General features: G+C 39.1%; 2 long non-coding RNA genes across 2 annotated transcripts; both read right to left on the reverse strand.

Moving 5' to 3' along the window:
- Positions 1–1,764: 1,764 nt before the first annotated feature.
- Positions 1,765–4,647, reverse strand: LOC127317147 (uncharacterized). Its single transcript, XR_007860931.2, has 4 exons — positions 4,374–4,647; positions 4,117–4,288; positions 3,075–3,137; positions 1,765–1,970 (listed from the first exon to the last, which is right to left on the reverse strand). It is a non-coding gene; the product is annotated as an uncharacterized lncRNA (long non-coding RNA).
- Positions 4,648–7,338: 2,691 nt separating this feature from the next.
- LOC139833275 (uncharacterized) lies at positions 7,339–9,860 on the reverse strand. Its single transcript, XR_011748691.1, has 3 exons — positions 9,693–9,860; positions 8,652–8,714; positions 7,339–7,544 (listed from the first exon to the last, which is right to left on the reverse strand). It is a non-coding gene; the product is annotated as an uncharacterized lncRNA (long non-coding RNA).
- Between the last annotated feature and the right edge of the window lie 13,719 nt (positions 9,861–23,579).

Below are 23,579 nucleotides of genomic sequence, written 5' to 3' on the forward strand. Positions count from 1 at the left end.
TAATAGGTTCATACTCACTATTGCTTCTTTTGAAAATCTCCGAGGAGATTTTGGAAGTCAACCTTGGGCTTTGAAAATGTTACACTAAACTATATGCGGTTATACCATCAATTGTATCCAATCTTATGACGGTACTCATCTCTTGGTCATTATCCTAAGTATACTCATGGGGAACTCCTTGTGATACCTTCTCCAAGTACCATCTCATGCGACATCCGGTGTAAATCTAAGGGTATGACTTCTACCACCCTTAAAAGAAACTTTTGTTAGGTAGTTTTAGGTCTTAGGTTTAGGCTAAGCTAAACTTGGATATGACTTGGCACATCCAGGAATATGACTTGACACGAGGTCATCTTTTGAAATATCTATGGCTTCTGGGCTAGGTGGTTGTTTATTTACATAAAGTGAACTACCTATCTCTCCAAGGTGATTCGAATAGGTTTCCTTCATAGGTAAGACTTCTAATCCAAATGGTTGGTTGAACAAATTTTGATACTGATGGGTTGCTCTTTGGGTCAATCAAGATACACCGATGTGTAGACTTCATGACATCCTTCATATTTTTCTTTTTGGTGTCTTCGACAACTTTTCACCACTCTTCATCTAGTGGCTAGATCTTCAAACTAAACATAGTCCTACGCTTGGCAGCACTTGCCTACTATAAGGTCATAATATCTATTCACCCTATGGTTCAGGCTTAACAACGACGTCTCTCTTGTAGGTACGTCTCTCTGGATTTACCATTCTTCATACAAGAGTAAACAATATGAGTAGTCGTCATGGGGGCCAATCCATGTCGCACCCAATCATTTCCTTATTTTCAGTTTGGTATATCTCGTATTCTAACTCTTGGTCAACCTCACAAGTTTGATAAAACTTACATGGAATGATTGAATCAATGTTTCAATCCCCATTATTGAATTGTTTTGAAAACACCTCTATCGATCCTTAACTGCGGTTTTGCGTATCTCACATCCTATGCTTCTTCATCTGATAGGAAACATCTATGTTGATTTCACTACTGTTGTCTTCAGGGAAAGTTTCCGAGAAAACATTCTCTGGGTTGGGTATAGATGAGAATAGATAGAAAGATTCTAAAGAAGATTTCCTACCCAAACACATCAGATCAAGGCAAATCATTTTACAAACAGCATCTAACAAGCATCAAGCAGCATGTTTCAAACACAAAGAAACTAGTATGGTCATACCTCAATTTGGTAAGATCAATACTTTGTTAATTTATCTTTGGTTTGCTAAAAGAGAATTAATGGTGGTCTAGTCTATTTCTATATTGGATGCATCAAATTTCTATTCTAGTCCTTCGGTGTATCTTCATGTGTTGTGCAATCTCCATCGAAGTCTTTCTTCATGATCTTCATTCGTCTTCCATGAAACACTTCTTGCGGAGTCGAAGAAAATCACATGAAGCAACAGTCCCTCACTTCAGGCACAAGGTCATCATCGGTCCTTGTTGATAGTTTTGATAAGGCGGTCATCTAAAGTGAGAGGAAAAAAAATTGAAGATGGAATAGATGAGAATACCAGAAGTTCACAAAGCAAACATTTTTTTAATTGAAATAGGATTAGACAAAAAATTTCATCCTAGGGTCTTCCTATTTCTAATCCAAACCTAGGGTCTCGATCCTACAGGCAACACTATGCTCTGATACCATTTTGTAGCACCCTACCTTTTAATAAAGGCAAGATACCTGTGTATAGTGCTATTCCCGGGATCACTGATAGCACACACATTACAAAATATAGTAATCATTGCAATAGTATCAAATTACTATATCGTTGATCCAGAGGGTACAATAAAACTTACAAATTGCATAGTCACATGGACTAGCTCAGAATAAACACAGCGGAAAGTAAATCAGCAATGAGCCTTCATCATCTTTATGTGCCACAGGCAGTCATGTTGGAATGTAGACTCGAGATCCTACCACGTACTTCTCCTCAGAAAAATCCTGCACGTTTGAATATGAAGCCCCACGAATGGAGGTCAGTACAATGATGTACTGGCAAATGACACTTATATGGTGGCAGTTTTGGGCATGACTATCTACATGATATTTGGCAAGTGGAGTTTAGGCAAATTTGCATAAAGCCAATTTTATCCTACATTTTATTTAAAACAAAACATTTTATAATTCTTGAAAAGATTTTTACAAAAAGGGCACAAAGTCAAGATGACTCCCAGGTCACCACCACATACCATGGTTTTCACTTCCAGGTACGTAGCCCTGGGGCCACTCAACCAGGATAAACCTCAGGTCACCACCACATACCGTGGTTTTCACTGCCATGTATGTAGCCCTGGGAAAACCCCGTCCTATGTTTCTACACAAACTTTTAATTCAGAAAAGGTGATGAGATTATTCCGTACTTCCTTGTCTAGAGACTCAAATTGTCCATAACCGGGGACACGGCTAAGATCTTAGTTTTTAACTCTGCAGAGGTTGTGCACTTTCACCTTACGACCCATTCTACCCAGAGAGAAGAATGAGACGAGATCTTTCAGAAGGAGAGAGCAACCATACCCGCAAGACCCGTTCCCACCTATAATTCTGCTACCAGCCAATGTCTTGCAACAAGTTGAACCCTCGCATCTTACTCAATCAAGACAGAGCCCATAATATCATAAGGCTGCACTGGAAGTACACTAAACACGGAAGACATAGCAATCTCTTTGTTCCTGGGTGGCAAACCACAAGTGTACTCACCCCCAGGTCACCACCACATACCATGGTTTTCACTGCCAGGTATGTAGCCCCAGGTAGCCACTCAACATAATCCAAAGCCACACCAATTCCACCCAGGTGTTTCATTAAGGTTGTTAACTTTAATTTTTTCCAAACAACACTTTAACCAACAAGTAAAACCAAGCATTGACATCATTTTTAAATCACTTCTGACAATCCTAGCAGTTTGTGTTTAAAGGGTGGCTACACACTACTAGGATCTAAGCATAGCATAATACTTTTCTTTTGAAAACAAAATCCCTACCGTGCATACTAATTGAAAACACTAATGCATAATTATAAAATAGGTAGGATTTGAGTGTCACTTGCCTTGATCAAAGCAACCCGCACAATCACAGCAATCACAAGCACCACCTTGACCTCCTCCACAATCTATTCGCATTTAACACAACAAAAATAAACAAACACTCGATATGAACAATCATAGACATGTATGCATGCATGCTATGCAACAATTTATTTCACAAGAGAGGTAGTGTGTATATGTTGTATTGTGTGTTCTCTGATATGTGCAATAATAATGAAGCTTCCTAGGTATTTAATTTGGTTTAGAAAAACAATAATTAAGTATCTACTTAACATACACAACCTTATTAATTAGCTACCACAAGACTTATGTTTAGTAAAAATATAAACTTGACTTCCCTGGATAGGTTACAGTAGTACAAGATTAGACCAATTGGAATTATTCAAAAATAATTTATAGAATTTGAATTATCGTCAAATTACTGATTTGTATAGATTTTACTAAAGCAAGTTTGTGCACGTGTCAAAGTTGTACAACTCCTATACCAAGTTGAAGTACATGATCTGAGGATTCCAGAAAGTACAAATTTGTTAAATTTGGACTAGTAGATTATTTGATATAATTTTTATAGTGAAAAAGGATTAATTAAATCATTTGAATTATGATTCGAAAACTAATACATAACATATACAGTATTCTTGCATATTTGGATTCTACATGTTATAAGCTTTCCAACGATATAAAATTTGTAAATTTTGGACCTCTGGATGATTTTATAATGAATTTCTAAGTTAGACACATAATCTGATATTTAAAATTTACATTTAAAATTAGTTTGACCGAGTTTGACTGAGACGCTGACTGTACTGTATAGTTGACTGCTGACTGTACAGATGACTCCTGACAGTACTTATTGACTGCAGTTTGACTTTGACCAGACTGAGTTGATTATCTTGATGTCATGATGATGTCCTAAAGTTGTGAAAAAGTTTGCTCAGATGGAAAAACTTTCTACATCAAAGTTGTATAGAATTAATAGATCTATCTAACGCACGAATTACTTTTCACAACGGATTAATGTGTTTGACAAGATCTGGGTTATACCTTTTAAGATCTGAATCTTGCAACACGATTTTCTCCTTGCTCGGTGAACGAAACAAGATAAAACTTGCGGCAATTGAAAGATCTTGACGAGAGGAACAACTTCCGTGTTGAGGTCATGACGATTCGAGATTGTTTTGAAACTCGATTTGGCTCCGGTTGACTCGAAATAGATCTATAGATGAGCGATAAATCCGTACGTCAAATCGAAAAACTTTCAACATGAAAGTTGTAGAGGATGATCAGATCTACATACTCACCAATAGAATTTAGATTTCGTGGAACGAGCACGAACTAATTGAAGATTCCCTTTGTCAGGTCTGACACCTTGCGATGCGAAATTATCCGTGTATGGTGGATGAAAAGAGATGAGATTGATCGGGATTGAAAGATCTCGACGAGATCTACAACTTTCGTGTAGAGCCCGAGGTGATTCGAGGTAGTTTTGGTGGTCAAATCAACGAGTTAAGATTTCGTTGATGTAGGATTTCGAGAAGAGGAAAGGGAAAACGAAACTGCGGTCTGGTGGAGAGTTTATATGGTCCCATAGGTTGGTGGAAAAGGTGGGTCTCGAAGTTAGGAACACGTAGAAACAAACGGATCTGAAAACGGAGTTGTGTAGCTCAAGAAAAGTGTATTTAAGTGGAGATAAGTTTTGATGAACACAAAAATCTCTTCGTGACACGAGCACGAGCTCGATCCTCGGGCGTGGCCGGTCGGTCCGGCTGGGCTTGGCGTGGCTTGCTGGGCCGGTCGGCTCGGCTGGCCGGCCCGTTTGTTTTTTTTTTCTTTTTTTTCTTTTTCTATATTACTTGTTTCTTTTATAAAATGAGTTTCGTAACTCCGATTTGAGTGAATCAAAATTCTACGAGTTTGTAAAACTATTTTGCTCAGCATAGGATAATAAAAGGATTTAGATTTTATAAATTTTTATTTTATATTATTTTATTACTATTATGCCACTATGACTATATGTGAATAGTTTCAACATACGCATACCAAACAACTTTATAAAAATTTGTAAAAATTAAAATAGTGTTTTAGGAAAAACAAGAAACCTGTTTAAAATCCATTTGTGAAAATAAAATAATAATTATATGCACTTGGCTTAATAGCTACTTTGGCAATATTTTACAAATATAGTTTTCTATAGTTTTATTTTCTTAAATAGAAATCCATTAAGGATTTGAAAACTTTGAAAATCAAAATATGTTTGATTTTGAAAATACTTGAAACCGAAAGTAATTGGAGAACAACAGTTTGGAAAATACTTTTAAATAACTTCTAAAAGTTTTAGTTCCTTGTGAATTTTTAAATCAAGTTCAAACAATCAAGCATCAAATTTATTTTTATTTTACATTCCAAAATTTAGAAAATTTCGGGATGTGACAGACTACCACCCTTAAAAGAAATCTCGTCCTCGAGATTTGAGAAAGGCTAGAAGGAAAAGGTTTTGGGTTCAGGTCTTCTAATAGGTTCATACTCACTATTGCTTCTTTTGAAAATCTCCGAGGAGATTTTGGAAGTCAACCTTGGGCTTTGAAAATGTTACACTAAACTATATGCGGTTATACCATCAATTGTATCCAATCTTATGACGGTACTCATCTCTTGGGCATTATCCTAAGTATACTCATGGGGAACTCCTTGTGATACCTTCTCCAAGTACCATCTCATGCGACATCCGGTGTAAATCTAAGGGTATGACTTCTACCACCCTTAAAAGAAACTTTTGTTAGGTAGTTTTAGGTCTTAGGTTTAGGCTAAGCTAAACTTGGATATGACTTGGCACATCCAGGAATATGACTTGACACGAGGTCATCTTTTGAAATATCTATGGCTTCTGGGCTAGGTGGTTGTTTATTTACATAAAGTGAACTACCTATCTCTCCAAGGTGATTCGAATAGGTTTCCTTCATAGGTAAGACTTCTAATCCAAATGGTTGGTTCAACAAATTTTGATACTGATGGGTTGCTCTTTGGGTCAATCAAGAGACACCGATGTGTAGACTTCATGACATCCTTCATATTTTTCTTTTTGGTGTCTTCGACAACTTTCCACCACTCTTCATCTAGTGGCTAGATCTTGAAACTAAACATAGTCCTACGCTTGGCAGCACTTGCCTACTATAAGGTCATAATATCTATTCACCCTATGGTTCAGGCTTAACAACAACGTCTCTCTTGTAGGTACGTCTCTCTGGATTTACCATTCTTCATACAAGAGTAAACAATATGAGTAGTCGTCATGGGGGCCAATCCATGTCGCACCCAATCATTTCCTTATTTTCAGTTTGGTATATCTCGTATTCTAACTCTTGGTCAACCTCACAAGTTTGATAAAACTTACATGGAATGATTGAATCAATGTTTCAATCCCCATTATTGAATTGTTTTGAAAACACCTCTATCGATCCTTAACTGCGGTTTTGCGTATCTCACATCCTATGCTTCTTCATCTGATAGGAAACATCTATGTTGATTTCACTACTGTTGTCTTCAGGGAAAGTTTCCGAGAAAACATTCTCTGGGTTGGGTATAGATGAGAATAGATAGAAAGATTCTAAAGAAGATTTCCTACCCAAACACATCAGATCAAGGCAAATCATTTTACAAACAGCATCTAACAAGCATCAAGCAGCATGTTTCAAACACAAAGAAACTAGTATGGTCATACCTCAATTTGGTAAGATCAATACTTTGTTAATTTATCTTTGGTTTGCTAAAAGAGAATTAATGGTGGTCTAGTCTATTTCTATATTGGATGCTCTATTCTAGTCCTTCGGTGTATCTTCATGTGTTGTGCAATCTGCATCGAAGTCTTTCTTCATGATCTTCATTCGTCTTCCATGAAACACTTCTTGCGGAGTCGAAGAAAATCACATGAAGCAACAGTCCCTCACTTCAGGCACAAGGTCATCATCGGTCCTTGTTGATAGTTTTGATAAGGCGGTCATCTAAAGTGAGAGGAAAAAAAATTGAAGATGGAATAGATGAGAATACCAGAAGTTCACAAAGCAAACATTTTTTTAATTGAAATAGGATTAGACAAAAAATTTCATCCTAGGGTCTTCCTATTTCTAATCCAAACCTAGGGTCTCGATCCTACAGGCAACACTATGCTCTGATACCATTTTGTAGCACCCTACCTTTTAATAAAGGCAAGATACCTGTGTATAGTGCTATTCCCGGGATCACTGATAGCACACACATTACAAAATATAGTAATCATTGCAATAGTATCAAATTACTATATCGTTGATCCAGAGGGTACAATAAAACTTACAAATTGCATAGTCACATGGACTAGCTCAGAATAAACACAGCGGAAAGTAAATCAGCAATGAGCCTTCATCATCTTTATGTGCCACAGGCAGTCATGTTGGAATGTAGACTCGAGATCCTACCACGTACTTCTCCTCAGAAAAATCCTGCACGTTTGAATATGAAGCCCCACGAATGGAGGTCAGTACAATGATGTACTGGCAAATGACACTTATATGGTGGCAGTTTTGGGCATGACTATCTACATGATATTTGGCAAGTGGAGTTTAGGCAAATTTGCATAAAGCCAATTTTATCCTACATTTTATTTAAAACAAAACATTTTATAATTCTTGAAAAGATTTTTACAAAAAGGGCACAAAGTCAAGATGACTCCCAGGTCACCACCACATACCATGGTTTTCACTTCCAGGTACGTAGCCCCAGGTAGCCACTCAACCAGGATAAATCTCGGGTCACCACCACATACCATGGTTTTCATCGCCATGTATGTAGCCACTGGAAAACCCCGTCCTATGTTTCTACACAAAATTTTAATTCAGAAAAGGTGATGAGATTATTCCGTACTTCCTTGTCTAGAGACTCAAATTGTCCATAACCGGGGACACGGCTAAGATCTTAGTTTTTAACTCTGCAGAGGTTGTGCACTTTCACCTTACGACCCATTCTACCCAGAGAGAAGAATGAGACGAGATCTTTCAGAAGGAGAGAGCAACCATACCCGCAAGACCCGTTCCCACCTATAATTCTGCTACCAGCCAATGTCTTGCAACAAGTTGAACCCTCGCATCTTACTCAATCAAGACAGAGCCCATAATATCATAAGGCTGCACTGGAAGTACACTAAACACGGAAGACATAGCAATCTCTTTGTTCCTGGGTGGCAAACCACAAGTGTACTCACCCCCCAGGTCACCACCACATACCATGGTTTTCATTGCCAGGTATGTAGCCCCAGGTAGCCACTCAACATAATCCAAAGCCACACCAATTCCACCCAGGTGTTTCATTAAGGTTGTTAACTTTAATTTTTTCCAAACAACACTTTAACCAACAAGTAAAACCAAGCATTGGCATCATTTTTAAATCACTTCTGACAATCCTAGCAGTTTGTGTTTAAAGGGTGGCTACACACTACTAGGATCTAAGCATAGCATAATACTTTTCTTTTGAAAACAAAATCCCTACCATGCATACTAATTGAAAACACTAATGCATAATTATAAAATAGGTAGGATTTGAGTGTCACTTGCCTTGATCAAAGCAACCCGCACAATCACAGCAATCACAAGCACCACCTTGACCTCCTCCACAATCTATTCAGACGAACACAACAAAAATAAACAAACACTTGATATGAACAATCATAGACATGTATGCATGCATGCTATGCAACAATTTATTTCACAAGAGAGGTAGTGTGTATATGTTGTATTGTGTGTTCTCTGATATGTGCAATAATAATGAAGCTTCCTAGGTATTTAATTTGGTTTAGAAAAACAATAATTAAGTATCTACTTAACATACACAACCTTATTAATTAGCTACCACAAGATTTATGTTTAGTAAAAATATAAACTTGACTTCCCTGGATAGGTTACAGTAGTACAAGATTAGACCAATTGGAATTATTCAAAAAAATTTTATAGAATTTGAATTATCGTCAAATTACTGATTTGTATAGATTTTACTAAAGAAAGTTTGTGCACATGTCAAAGTTGTACAACTCCTATACCAAGTTGAAGCACATGATCTGAGGATTCCAGAAAGTACAAATTTGTTAAATTTGGACTAGTAGATTATTTGATATAATTTTTATAGTGAAAAAGGATTAATTAAATCATTTGAATTATGATTCGAAAACTAATACATAACATATACAGTATTCTTGCATATTTGGATTCTACATGTTATAAGCTTTCCAACGATATAAACTTTGTAAATTTTGGACCTCTGGATGATTTTATAATGAATTTCTAAGTTAGACACATAATCTGATATTTAAAATTTACATTTAAAATTAGTTTGACCGAGTTTGACTGAGACGCTGACTGTACTGTATAGTTGACTGCTGACTGTACAGTTGACTGCTGACTGTACTGCTGACTGCAGTTTGACTTTGACCAGACTGAGTTGACTATGCTGATGTCATGATGATGTCCTAAAGTTGACAGAAAAGTTTGCTCAGATGGAAAAACTTTCTACATCAAAGTTGTATAGAATTAATAGATCTATCTAACGCACAAATTACTTTTCACAACGGATTAATGTGTTTGACAAGATCTGGGTTATACCTTTTAAGATCTGAATCTTGCAACACGATTTTTTTCCTTGCTCGGTGAACGAAACAAGGTGAAACTTGCGGCAATTGAAAGATCTTGACGAGAGGAACAACTTCCGTGTTGAGGTCATGACGATTCGAGATCGTTTTGAAACTCGATTTGCCTCCGGTTGACTCGAAATAGATCTGTAGATGAGAGATAAATCCGTACGTCAAATCGAAAAAAACTTTCAACATGAAAGTTGTAGAGAACGAGCACAAACTAATTGAAGATTCCCTTTGTCAGGTCTGACATCTTGCGATGCGAAATTATCCGTGTATGGTGGATGAAAAGAAATGAGATTGATCGGGATTGAAAGATCTCGACGAGATCTACAACTTTCGTGTAGAGCCCGAGGTGATTCGAGGTAGTTTTGGTGGTCAAATCAACGAGTTAAGATTTCGTTGATGTAGGATTTCGAGAAGAGGAAAGGGAAAACGAAACTGCGGTCTGGTGGAGAGTTTATATACACCATAGGTCGGTGGAAAAGGTGGGTCTCGAAGTTAGAAACGCGTAGAAACAAACGGATCTGAAAACGGAATTGTGTAGCTCAAGAAAAGTGCGTTTAAGTGGAGATAAGTTTTGATGAACACGAAAATCTCTTCGTGCCAGACACGAGCACGAGCTCGATCGCTCGGGCGTGGCCGGTCGGTCCGGCTGGGCTTGGCGTGGCTTGCTGGGCCGGTCGGCTCGGCTGGCCGGCCCGTTTGTTTTTTTTTTCTTTTTCTCTATTACTTGTTTCTTTTATAAAATGAGTTTCGTAACTCCGATTTGAGTGAATCAAAATTCTACGAGTTTGTAAAACTATTTTGCTCAGCATAGGATAATAAAAGGATTTAGATTTTATAAATTTTTATTTTATATTATTTTTTTACTATTATGCCACTATGACTATATGTGAATAGTTTCAACATACGCATACCAAACAACTTTATAAAAATTTGTAAAAATTAAAATAGTGTTTTAGGAAAAACAAGAAACCTGTTTAAAATCCATTTGTGAAAATAAAATAATAATTATATGCACTTGGCTTAATAGCTACTTTGGCAATATTTTACAAATATAGTTTTCTATAGTTTTATTTTCTTAAATAGAAATCCATTAAGGATTTGAAAACTTTGAAAATCAAAATATGTTTGATTTTGAAAATACTTGAAACCGAAAGTAATTGGAGAACAACAGTTTGGAAAATACTTTTAAATAACTTCTAAAAGTTTTAATTCCTTGTGAATTTTTAAATCAAGTTCAAACAATCACGCATCAAATTTATTTTTATTTTACATTCCAAAATTTAGAAAATTTCGGGATGTGACACAGTTTTACCCTTTTTACCCTGGTCCGGAAGCTACAACCCACCGATCATGGAGGGCTCTTTCGGTAACAATGAAATATCTTTCCTAGATCCCGAACCCTCCCCACAGGCCCACACCCACCCACCAACCATTCGCCCCATTAGCTCAAAAATACTCTCACACGCCAAAGCTCTGACTCTCTACAGTACTAGATCTGCTTCGCCGCCGGCATACTCCTCCATAGCGTAGCCTTGATCGTGATGGCTGTCCACCCACCTGATCCGCTCCCCCGCCGCCCTCGTCACCAAAGGATCTGCTTCACCGTCGACCTCGCCACCGACGGATCTGCTTCACCGCCGACCTCGCCACCGACGGATCTGCTACACCGCCGACCTCATCCACAGCGTAGCAATCAACGCCTTTCCTATCGACGCACTGGATCCTCTCCAACGGAACCGGGTCTACTTCACCGTGCCCCCCCTCCATAGAAGCCGATCTATTCCACCGACTACCTCGGCGCAGCGGCTGTATCAACTTCACCGAATCCCTTGCCAGCCAACCAGATCTGCTTCACTAACGCGTACTTCTACTGAAACAGGGTCGACTCATCGTCTCCCGCGTTTGCCGCCGCTGGAATGCAAGTTGCCGCCCCCCGTCCACCCCGCCGCAGCTTGGTTAGTACGCTGGCCCGTTAGATCGCGGTGTTTCTTTAGCCATGTTTTGTGTAGTTATTTGTAGATCTCATATTCCATTAACTTTCTTGATGTGTTACTTCGCATGAAGTTCGTTTAAATATTGTACAGTACAAAAGCATTATCCAGTCGCTACCATCCTGTTCATTCTACTGACACCTGTGTGCATCCACATATTTATAGCCTTATACCCATTCATTTGCTGCCAACTGTTTTTGTACTGCATGCTATTCCTTTTATAGTCATGCTATGGGCATTTCCAATCTGGTTGTTCTTATACCACGTCATTAGCTCACCGCTAGCCGCTAGCTGTTTTCCCGTGCCTGCTATTCTCATACTGCTTTTATAATCATGCTATGTGCATTTCCAATCTGCTTGCTCTTATACCTCGTCTTTAGCTTATAGCTATTTTTTTCCATGAATGCTCCTGTCGCACAGCTTGTATAGTTATTGCTGCGTGCATGTCTTGTCTTTGTATTATCGTAGACTAACTTGTCAATGTTATTTTTCCTAGGGATTGATCATGCAAACCACTTATTAGAATATCCAACATTAACAGCGGGGACGCTAGGGAAGGTTGGAATCTGAGTTCTTGGTTGGTAACTCTGGCAGTTTACTTCCGTTATTATCTATAACCTATATGCATTGTTCCTTATGGAAGAGATTAACACTTGGACCCCTGCCATAGCAATGCCATCCATGCTTTACTATGTTTCTGCCTATTTGATATGCTTGTCTTGGAGCAACTGCGAAGGTGATTTGAACCTGACATTTGGTCATTCTTAATGCCAGTTTACTTTATGTGGAAAACCTTGGCATTACCCTACTCTAAATCTGAATGTCTGAAATTCGTATCTCATGCAAATCAACATCTAGTTGGTTTTAATCTGATATCTGGTAAATATTGGCTTATTCATTTGGCAGCTCAAGTTTTTTGTTATTTGAAACCAGCTGACTTGGTCTTAAATGTGATATCTAAACATAGATTAAGGACAATGGAGCAGGAGGATTAGCATTTCACTTGATGGCTGAACCTAAAATGACAGGCATGTCGACCACGACTAGTGCACGCAAGAGAAGGACCTGTAGCGAGCCAGTATGTGCTTAGTACATGCATCTTATCTTATCTTGTGCTATTTCTACTACATGCTGTTATCTGATCTCTACATTGCGTAATACGTTTTTGAATAGTTAATTGTTGTAACTATGTTTGCAATATTACCAGAATGCAGTTTTAGTGAAGCAGTCATCATTAGAAGATAGTCGCCAAAGCGACCCTGTGCAACATTATGATGTAAGTCTGCTTAGTACAAGTTCCATTCATTGTCTTATTTATGCAACTTGTTATTATCTTATATCTACATTGCATAATAAATGTTTGAATAGTTCACTGTTGTAACTATGTTTGCAATATTACTAGAATGCAGTTGTAATGAAGAAGTCCTTAGTAGAAGATAGAGCGCAAAAAAGGTTCCGGGGTGAGCCTATGCAACGATATAATGTAAGTCTGTGCTTAGTACTTGCGACTATCTCATAACGACAATGCTTAATACATGTTTGCATAGTTCATCGTTTAACTCTTTTTGCATTATTATCAGAATGCAGTTGTGATGAAGCAATCTTCATCAGAAGAGAGGCCCACAAAAAGTTATGATCTTTCTTCTGATGCATCCTCTCATAGCCGTCAACCTAGACCATTCCTTTCATCAAACAGTAAATATCTCAAGGCTGTAGTTTATAAAAGACATGGTATTGCTGCTTTAAGATCTGTAGCTGATATGTTGACCAAGAGTATACAAGATTCAATCAAGGCAATTGCCAAATGTCAACGTGTTATTGATGATGCTAATAGAAGTCTTCAATGATTCTATGTAATTTTTTTATTTGGGCACATTAATTGCCTTGTAATTTTCCTAGTTATTTTATTTGTGTATGTAATTGTGTGTATCATTGATATCAGATTGTGGGCTCATGAAATTTAATGCAATTTGAATAGTCAAACAACCAGGGCCCTACTTTCATTTTGGGCCGGCTCACTTACTTATTGGGCCGCCCCGTTAACACGATAGTGGGCCCACCTGCTTATTGGGCCGGCCCACTTGCTATATGGTGGACCCCACATACTAAATGGGCCGGCCCTTTAACAGGCAAGTGGGACCCACCTGTGTTTTTGGCCCGACCCACTTTCTTGTTGGGCCAGCCCACTGGCTATGTGGTGGACCCCACATACTAAATGGGCCGGCCCTTTAACAGGAAAGTGGGACCCACCTGTGTTTTTGGCCCGGCCTACTATCTTGTTGGGCCGGCCCACTGTCTATGTGGTGGACCCCACATACTAAATGGGCCGGCCCTTTAACAGGAAAGTGGGACCCACCTGTGTTTTTGGCCCGGCCCACTATCTTCTTGGGCTGGCCCACTTGCTATATGGTGGACCCCACATACTAAATGGGCCAGCCCATTAACAGGAAAGTGGGACCCACCTGTGTTTTTGGCCCGGCCCACTGGCTTGTTGGGCCAGCCCATTTGATCTATTGTGGACCCCACGTACTAAATGGGCCGGCCCGATAGTAGGAAAGTGGGACCCACATGCTAATTGGGCCGGCCCAATAACTTCTTGGGCCGGCCCACTTGCTTTAAGGTGGACCCCACTTTGTAAATGGGCCGGCCCGATAACAAGAAAGTGGGTCCCACATGTCTTGTGGGCCGGCCCTTTTGCCTATTGACCGGTCAAACGAGTGCATTCGGCCCGGCCCACATGCTTAGTGGGCCGGCCCATTAAAGTTTTGACCAGTCAACCTGAGTGGTTAGGCCCGGCCCACGTAACTAATGGACCAGCCCAGCTATATAGTTGACCGGTCAAACTAAGTCAGCTGGCCCGGATCGCAAACTTAATGGGTCGGCCCGCTTAAGACGTGGCAGGCCTCGTGTGGGCCTACCATCAGTTTGCATGACGTCAGCAGTCAACGGGCTCCCGGAAACACTTCTGCAACGGTCCGATTTTCCGTGGCGGAAGGGCGCCCAAGCGCGACGGACCGAAAAAAACGTGGTAGGACTTTGCCTGACGCAGTTTCGACAACATAACCCATATCGTCGGGTTAGGCCCATAGGCGACGAAAAATACCCCTTAGCGGACGATTTTGGAACGTTGTCTATCAGAACTTTTCTTGTAGTGTGTGATAGTTATATTGTTGAGTTTGTTCATGATGCTACTGAAAGTTATTATGAGAGAGGGAAACATGGTTATGTGCATCTTAATAATATTAAGTTTCCCCTCTTTATGTTGAGAATCTTGAAGTTGCGCTTGTGTTGCCTTTGTACGCTTGTTGCGTTATGCTTACATGACTTGTTTATTTACAAGATTCCTTTTCATAGGAAGTGGGTTAGGCTTAAATTTGTTTCATACTTGCTTTTTGATTCTCTCTTTGCTTCAACTCTCATCCTTATGTGAGCATCATTGAAATTACTGAGCCCATCTTAATGGCTATAAAGAAAAGCGCTTATGGGAGACAACCCATTATTTTACTTCTGCAATTTTTGTTTTATATTTGTGTCTTGGAAGTTGTTAATACTGTAGCAACCTCTACTTATCTTTACTTTATTGCATTGTTGTGCCAAGTAAAGTCTTTGATAGTAAGGTTGATACTAGATTTGGATTTCTGCGCAGAAACAGATTTCTTGCTGTCACGAATTTGAGTTGATCTCTCTGTAGGTAACTCAGAAAAATCTGCGAAAAATCATGCGTAATCCTCAGATATGTACGCAACTTTCATTCAATTTGAGCTTCTTCATCTGAGCATGTTAAGTGCCTCGTAAAAATTCGTCTTTACGGACTGTTCTGTTTTGACAGATTCTGCCTTTTATTTCACATTGCCTCTTTTGCTGTGTTGAATGGATTTCTTTATTCCATTAACTTTCAGTAGCTTTGGGTAATGTACAGAAGTGTTAAAAATGATTGTGTTACCTCTGAACATGTGAATTTTTGATTATGCACTAACCCTCTAATGAGATTGTTTTGAGTTTGGTGTGGAGAAAGTTTTCAAGGGTCAAGAGAGGAGGATGATACAATATGATCAAGAAGAGTGAAAAGTCTAAGCTTGGGGATGCCCCCGTAGTTCATCCCTGCATATTTCAAGAAGACTCAAGCATCTAAGCCTGGGGATGCCCAAGGCATCCCCTTCTTCTTCGACAACTTATCAGGTCACCTCTAGTGAAACTATATTTTTATTCCGTCACATCTTATGTGCTTTACTTGGAGCGTCTGTATGTTTTTATTTTTGTTTTTGTTTGAATAAACTCGGATCCTAGCATTCTTTGTGTGGGAGAAACACACGCGGCGCTTGTTCATATGAACACTGGTGTTCTTAGCTTTACTTTTAATGTTCATGGCGAAGGTTGAAAACTGCTTCATTCATTGTTATTTGGTTGGAAACAGAAAATGCTTCATGTGGTAATTAGTATATGGTCTTGAATAATTTGATACTTGGCAATTTTTTGAGCTCTCAAATAGATCATGTTTAAGCTCTTGCATCATGTAGATTGCACCTATTAGTGGAGAATTACTGTAGAGCTTGTTGAAATTTGGTTTGCATGATTGGTCTCTCTAAAGTCTAGATATTTTCTGGTGAAGTGTTTGAACAACAAGGAAGACAGTGTAGAGTCTTATAATGCTTGCAAGATGTTCTTATGTAAGTTTTGCTTTACCGGTTCATACTTTTGTTTGCTTCAAACAACCTTGCTAGCCAAAGCCTTGTACTGAGAGGGAATGCTTCTCGTGCATCCAAAACCTTGAGCCAAAAACTATGCCATTTGTGTCCACCATAACTAACTACTATGTGGTATTTCTCTGCCATTCCAAAGTAAATTGCTTGCGTGCTACCTTTAAAATTTCATTCCTTGTCTTTGCAATACATAGCTCATGGAAAAGTAGCTTAAAAACTATTGTTTTAAAGAATATGTCGCTTAAGTATCTTATTTCTTATAAGTTGCTTGTTGAGCGGTAACCATGTTTCTGGGGACGCCATCAACTATCACACTTTTGTTGAATATCATGTGAGTTGCTATGCATGTTCGTCTTGTCTGAAGTAAGGGTGATTTGTTATGATTAAATGGTTTGAGTATGCATATTGTTAGAGAAGAACATTGGGCCGCCAACCAAAGCCATGTATCATGGTGGAAGTTTCAGTTTGGACATTAATCCTCAATCTCTTATGAGAATATTATATGTTGTTGAATGCTTATGCATTAAAGAGGAGTCCATTATCTGTTTTCTATGTTGTCCCGGTATGGATGTCCTCAGTTGAGATCTATCAAAAACGAGAAATCAAATGCGATCTATCTCCTTGGACTTTTGTACAGGCGGCATAGAGGTACCCCTTTGTGACACTTGGTTGAAACATATGTAATGCAATGATAATCCATGGAAATCCAAGCTAATTAGGACAAGGTGCGAGCACTATTGGCATTCGATGCATGAGTCTTGCAACTTATAGGATGTCTTATGCATAACACATATGAGTTATTACTACCGTTGACAAAATTGTTTCTATGTTTTCAAATAAAAAGCTCTAGCACAAAGAGTAATCCCTGCTTCCCTTCCGAAGGGCCTTTCTTTTACTTTATGTTGAGTCAGTTTACCTACTTCTTTCTATCTTAGAAGCAAACACTTGTGTCAACTGTGTGCATTGATTCCTACATTCTTGCTTATTTGCATTCATCATATTACTTTGTGTTGACAATTATCCATGAGATATACATGTTGAAGTTGAAAGCAACTGCTGAAACTTATATCTTCCTTTGTATTGCTTCAAAACCTTCTATTAAGAATTTATTGCTTTATGAGTTAACTCCTATGCAAGTCTTATTGATACTTGTCTTGAAAGTACTATTCATGAAAAGTCTTTGCTATATGATTCAGTTGTTTAGTCATTGTCTTTACCATTGCTTCGAATCACTTCACTAATTTCATATGCTTTACAATAGTATTGATCAAGATTATGATAGTAACATGTCACTTCAGAAATTATCCTTGTTATCGTTTACTGATGGCGTGTAACTCACACGTTCGTTGGGAACCCCAAGAGGAAGGTATGCTGCGCACAGCAGCAAGTTTTCCCTCAGAAAGAAACCAAGGTTTATCGAACCAGGAGGAGCCAAGAAGCATGTTGAAGGTTGATGGCGGCGGGATGTAGTGCGGCGCAACACCAGGGATTCCAGCGCCAACGTGGAACCTGCACAACACAACCAAAGTACTTTGCCCCAACGAAACAGTGAGGTTGTCAATCTCACCGGCTTGCTGTAACAAAGGATTAACCGTATTGTGTGGAAGATGATTGTTTGTAGAAAACAAGAGAACAAGATGTTGCGGTAGATTGAATTTCAGTAAAGAGAATTGGACCGGGGTCCACAGTTCACTAGAGGTGTCTCTCCCATAAGATAAACAGCATGTTGGGTGAACAAATTACAGTTAGGCAATTGACAAATAAAGAGAACATGACCATGCACATACATATCATGATGAGTATAGTGAGATTTAATTGGGCATTACGACAAAGTACATAGACCGCCATCCAACTGCATCTATACCTAAAAAGTCCACCTTCAGGTTATCATCCGAACCCCCTCCAGTATTAAGTTGCAAAGCAACAGACAATTGCATTAAGTATGGTGCGTAATGTAATCAACAACTACATCCTTAGACATATCATCAATGTTTTATCCCTAGTGGCAACATCACAACACAACCTTAGAACTTTCTCATCACCGTCCTGTGTCAATGCAGGCATGAACCCACTATCGAGCATAAATACTCCCTCTTGGAGTTACAAGCATCTACTTGGCCAGAGCATCTACTAGTAACGGAGAGCATGCAAGATCATAAACAACACATAGATATAACTTTGATAATCAACATAACAAGTATTCTCTATTCATCGGATCCCAACAAACGCAACATATAGAATTACAGATAGATGATCTTGATCATGTTAGGCAGCTCACAAGATCCGACAATGATAGCACAATGGGGAGAAGACAACCATCTAGCTACTGCTATGGACCCATAGTCCAGGGGTAGACTACTCACACATCACACCGGAGGCGCCCATGGCGGCGTAGAGTCCTCCGGAGATGATTCCCCTCTCCGGCAGGTGCCGGAGGCGATCTCCTGGATCCCCCGAGATGGGATCGGTGTTGGCGGCGTCTCTGGAAGGTTTTCCGTATCGTGGCTCTCGGTACTGGGGGTTTCGTCACGAAGGCTTTAAGTAGGCGGAAGGGTAGGTCAAGAGGCGGCACGAGGGGCCCAGACCATAGGGCCGCGCGGCCAGGGCAGGGGCCGCGTCGCCCTATGCTCTGGCTGCCTCGTGGCCCCTCTTCGTCTCGTCTTCGGACTTCTGGAAGCTTCGTGGCAAAATAGGACCCTGGGCGTTGATTTCGTCCAATTCCGAGAATATTTCGTTACTAGGATTTCTGAAACCAAAAACAGCAGAAAAACAAAGAATCGGCACTTCGGCATCTTGTTAATAGGTTAGTTCCAGAAAATGCACGAATATGACATAAAGTGTGCATAAAACATGTAGATAACATCAATAATGTGGCATGGAACATAAGAAATTATCGATACGTTGGAGACGTATCAGCATCCCCAAGCTTAGTTCTGCTCGTCCCGAGCAGGTAAAACGATAACACAGATAATTTCTGGAGTGACATGCCATCATAATCTTGATCATACTATTTGTAAAGCATATGTAGTGAATGCAGCGATCAAAACAATGTATATGACATGAGTAAACAAGTGAATCATAAAGCAAAGAATTTTCATGAATAGCACTTCAAGACAAGCATCAATAAGTCTTGCATAAGAGTTAACTCATAAAGCAATAATTCAAAGTAAAAGCATTGAAGCAACACAAAAGAAGATTAAGTTTCAGCGGTTGCTTTCAACTTGTAACATGTATATCTCATGGATATTGTCAACATAGAGTAGTATAACAAGTGCAATAAGCAAATATGTAGGAATCAATGCACAGTTCACACAAGTGTTTGCTTCTTGAGGTGGAGAGAAATAGGTGAACTGACTCAACATTGAAAGTAAAAGAATGGTCCTCCATAGAGGAAAAGCATCGATTGCTATATTTGTGCTAGAGCTTTGATTTTGAAAACATGAAACAATTTTGTCAACGGTAGTAATAAAGCATATGTATCATGTAAATTATATCTTACAAGTTGCAAGCCTCATGCATAGTGTACTAATAGTGCCCGCACCTTGTCCTAATTAGCTTGGACTACCGGATCATCACAATGCACATGTTTTGACCAAGTGTCACAAAGGGGTACCTCTATGCCGCCTGTACAAAGGTCTAAGGAGAAAGCTCGCATTTGGATTTCTCGCTATTGATTATTCTCAACTTAGACATCCATACCGGGACAACATAGACAATGTATAATGGACTCCTCTTTTATGCATAAGCATGTAACAACAATTAATAATTTTCTCATTTGAGATTGAGGATATATGTCCAAAACTGAAACTTCCACCATGGATCATGGCTTTAGTTAGCGGCCCAATGTTCTTCTCTAACAATATGCATGCTTAACCATAAGGTGGTAGATCTCTCTTACTTCAGACAAGACGGACATGCATAGCAACTCACATGAAATTCAACAAAGAGTAGTTGATGGCGTCCCCAGTGAACATGGTTATCGCACAACAAGCAACTTAATAAGAGATAAAGTGCATAATTACATATTCAATACCACAATAGTTTTTAAGCTATTTGTCCCATGAGCTATATATTGCAAAGGTGAATGATGGAATTTTAAAGGTAGCACTCAAGCAATTTACTTTGGAATGGCGGAAAATACCATGTAGTAGGTAGGTATGGTGGACACAAATGGCATAGTGGTTGGCTCAAGTATTTTGGATGCATGAGAAGTATTCCCTCTCGATACAAGGTTTAGGCTAGCAAGGATTATTTGAAACAAACACAAGGATGAACCGGTGCAGCAAAACTCACATAAAAGACATATTGAAAACATTATAAGACTCTACACCGTCTTCCTTGTTGTTCAAACTCAATACTAGAAATTATCTAGACCTTAGAGAAACCAAATATGCAAACCAAATTTTAGCATGCTCTATGTATTTCTTCATTAATGGGTGCAAAGTATATGATGCAAGAGCTTAATCATGAGCACAACAATTGCCAAGTATCACATTACCCAAGACATTAATAGCAATTATTACATGTATCATTTTCCAATTCCAACCATATAACAATTTAACGAAGGAGAAACTTCGCCATGAATACTATGAGTAGAAACTAATGACATACTTGTCCATATGCTACAGCCGAGCATGTCTCTCTCCCATAAAGTGAATGCTAGGATCCATTTTATTCAAACAAAACAAAAAACAAAAACAAACCGACGCTCCAAGACAAGCACATAAGATGTGATGGAATAAAAATATAGTTTCAGGGGAGGAACCTGATAATGTTGTCGATGAAGAAGGGGATGCCTTGGGCATCCCCAAGCTTAGACGCTTGAGTCTTCTTAGAATATGCAGGGGTGAACCACCGGGGCATCCCCAAGCTTAGAGCTTTCACTCTCCTTGATCATGTTGCATCATACTCCTCTCTTGATCCTTGAAAACTTCCTCCACACCAAACTCGAAACAACTCATTAGAGGGTTAGTGCACAATAAAAATTAACATATTCAGAGGTGACACAATCATTCTTAACACTTCTGGACATTGCATAATGCTACTGGACATTAGTGGATCAAAGAAATTCATCCAACATAGCAAAAGAGGCAATGCGAAATAAAAGGCAGAATCTGTCAAAACAGAACAGTTCGTATTGACGAATTTTAAAATGGCACCAGACTTGCTCAAATGAAAATGCTCAAATTGAATGAAAGTTGCGTACATATCTGAGGATCATGCACGTAAATTGGCTTAATTTTCTGAGTTACCTACAGGGATGTGGACCCAGATTCGTGACAGCAAAGAAATCTGGAACTGCGCAGTAATCCAAATCTAGTACTTACTTTTCTATCAACGGCTTTACTTGGCACAACAAAACACAAAACTAAGATAAGGAGAGGTTGCTACAGTAGTAAACAACTTCCAAGACACAAAATAAAAACAAAGTACTGTAGGTAAAAACATGGGTTGTCTCCCATAAGCGCTTTTCTTTAACGCCTTTCAGCTAGGCGCAGAAAGTGTGTATCAAGTATTATCAAGAGATAGTGTGTCAACCTTACCTTGGGCTTTACCCTTACCTTTCTTATTGTTTTTTGTTTCCCTTTGGTTTAGGAAATATATGATTTCCCCCTGGTATAGAGGTGAATTTCAGAGTGCCTTCTCCAACATCAATGACTGCTCCCAATAGTTTCAGCAGGGATCTTCCGAGTATGAGTTTTCCTGTTTCAACAACAAGATAATCAATGGATATTGTTCTTCCAAGAATGGTTGTATGCACACCTGCGGCTATTCCTTTAGGAATTATAGCAGAGTTATCAATGAGAGTTATTTCTTCTCCTCCTTCATCGACTCCCCAAAGTTTCAAAGATTTATAAATGCTTTCAGGCATAAGGCAAAATTCATACATAATATCACAGTAGGCATGAAGAGTTCGATCACCGATAACAATTTTAACAGTAGGATCCCACAATGAAAGTTTAGAGTTCACTAAAACTTGTTCAAGACGATTACGAACGTGGCAATAGTTATCATCCAAGCGAGATGTACTTATCTCGAGATTGTTCAATCTACTATATATGCTAGTGAGGGCTGAATCAAAGTTATTAGCTGAATCATGTGATGCAACCAACTTCTTTATGGCATTAAAAGCTTGATCCCCATTGCAATGAAGGAAATCTCCTCCCACTAAAGTATCCAAAGCATATCTATATCGAACCATGAGACCAAAATAAAAATTACTAAGGAGCAAACTTAGAGTCATTTGAGGTTCAGTTTTACGATAAGAAGTAAAAATTCTAGACCAAGCATCCTTAAAACTCTCCTCATCCCCTTGTTTAAAAGTGAAGACTAATTCTTCAGGCGAAGAAGTAACAGGTTCAGAGCTAGACATGGTAACAAAAGTAACTAATTTTTTTGTATTTTTAATATAGAGTGCAAGACAGTAAATAAAGCAAACTAGATAAAGTAAATGCAAGTAACTAATTTTTTTGTGTTTTTCATATAGCAAACAAGATAGCAAATAAAGTAAAACTAGCAACTAATTTTTTGTATTTTGATTTAGTGCAGCAAACAAAGTAGTAAATAAAACTAAGCAAGACAAAAACAAAGTAAAGAGATTGAGAAGTGGAGACTCCCCTTGCAGCGTGTCTTGATCTCCCCGGCAACGGCGCCAGAAATTTAGCTTGATGGCGTGTAACTCACACGTTCGTTGGGAACCCCAAGAGGAAGGTATGATGCGCACAGCAGCAAGTTTTCCCTCAGAAAGAAACCAAGGTTTATCGAACCAGGAGGAGCCAAGAAGCACGTTGAAGGTTGATGGCGGCGGGATGTAGTGCGGCGCAACACCAGGGATTCCAGCGCCAACGTGGAACCTGCACAACACAACCAAAGTACTTTGCCCCAACGAAACAGTGAGGTTGTCAATCTCACCGGCTTGCTGTAACAAAGTATTAACCGTATTGTGTGGAAGATGATTGTTTGCAGAAAACAAGAGAACAAAGATTGGCAAGAGATTGAATTTCAGTAAAGAGAATTGGACTGGGGTCCACAGTTCACTAGAGGTGTCTCTCCCATAAGATAAACAGCATGTTGGGTGAACAAATTACAGTTAGGCAATTGACAAATAAAGAGAGCATGACCATGCACATACATATCATGATGAGTATAGTGAGATTT

Source organism: Lolium perenne, chromosome 7, assembly GCF_019359855.2.
Source record: "Lolium perenne isolate Kyuss_39 chromosome 7, Kyuss_2.0, whole genome shotgun sequence".
Lineage (NCBI taxonomy): Eukaryota > Viridiplantae > Streptophyta > Magnoliopsida > Poales > Poaceae > Lolium > Lolium perenne.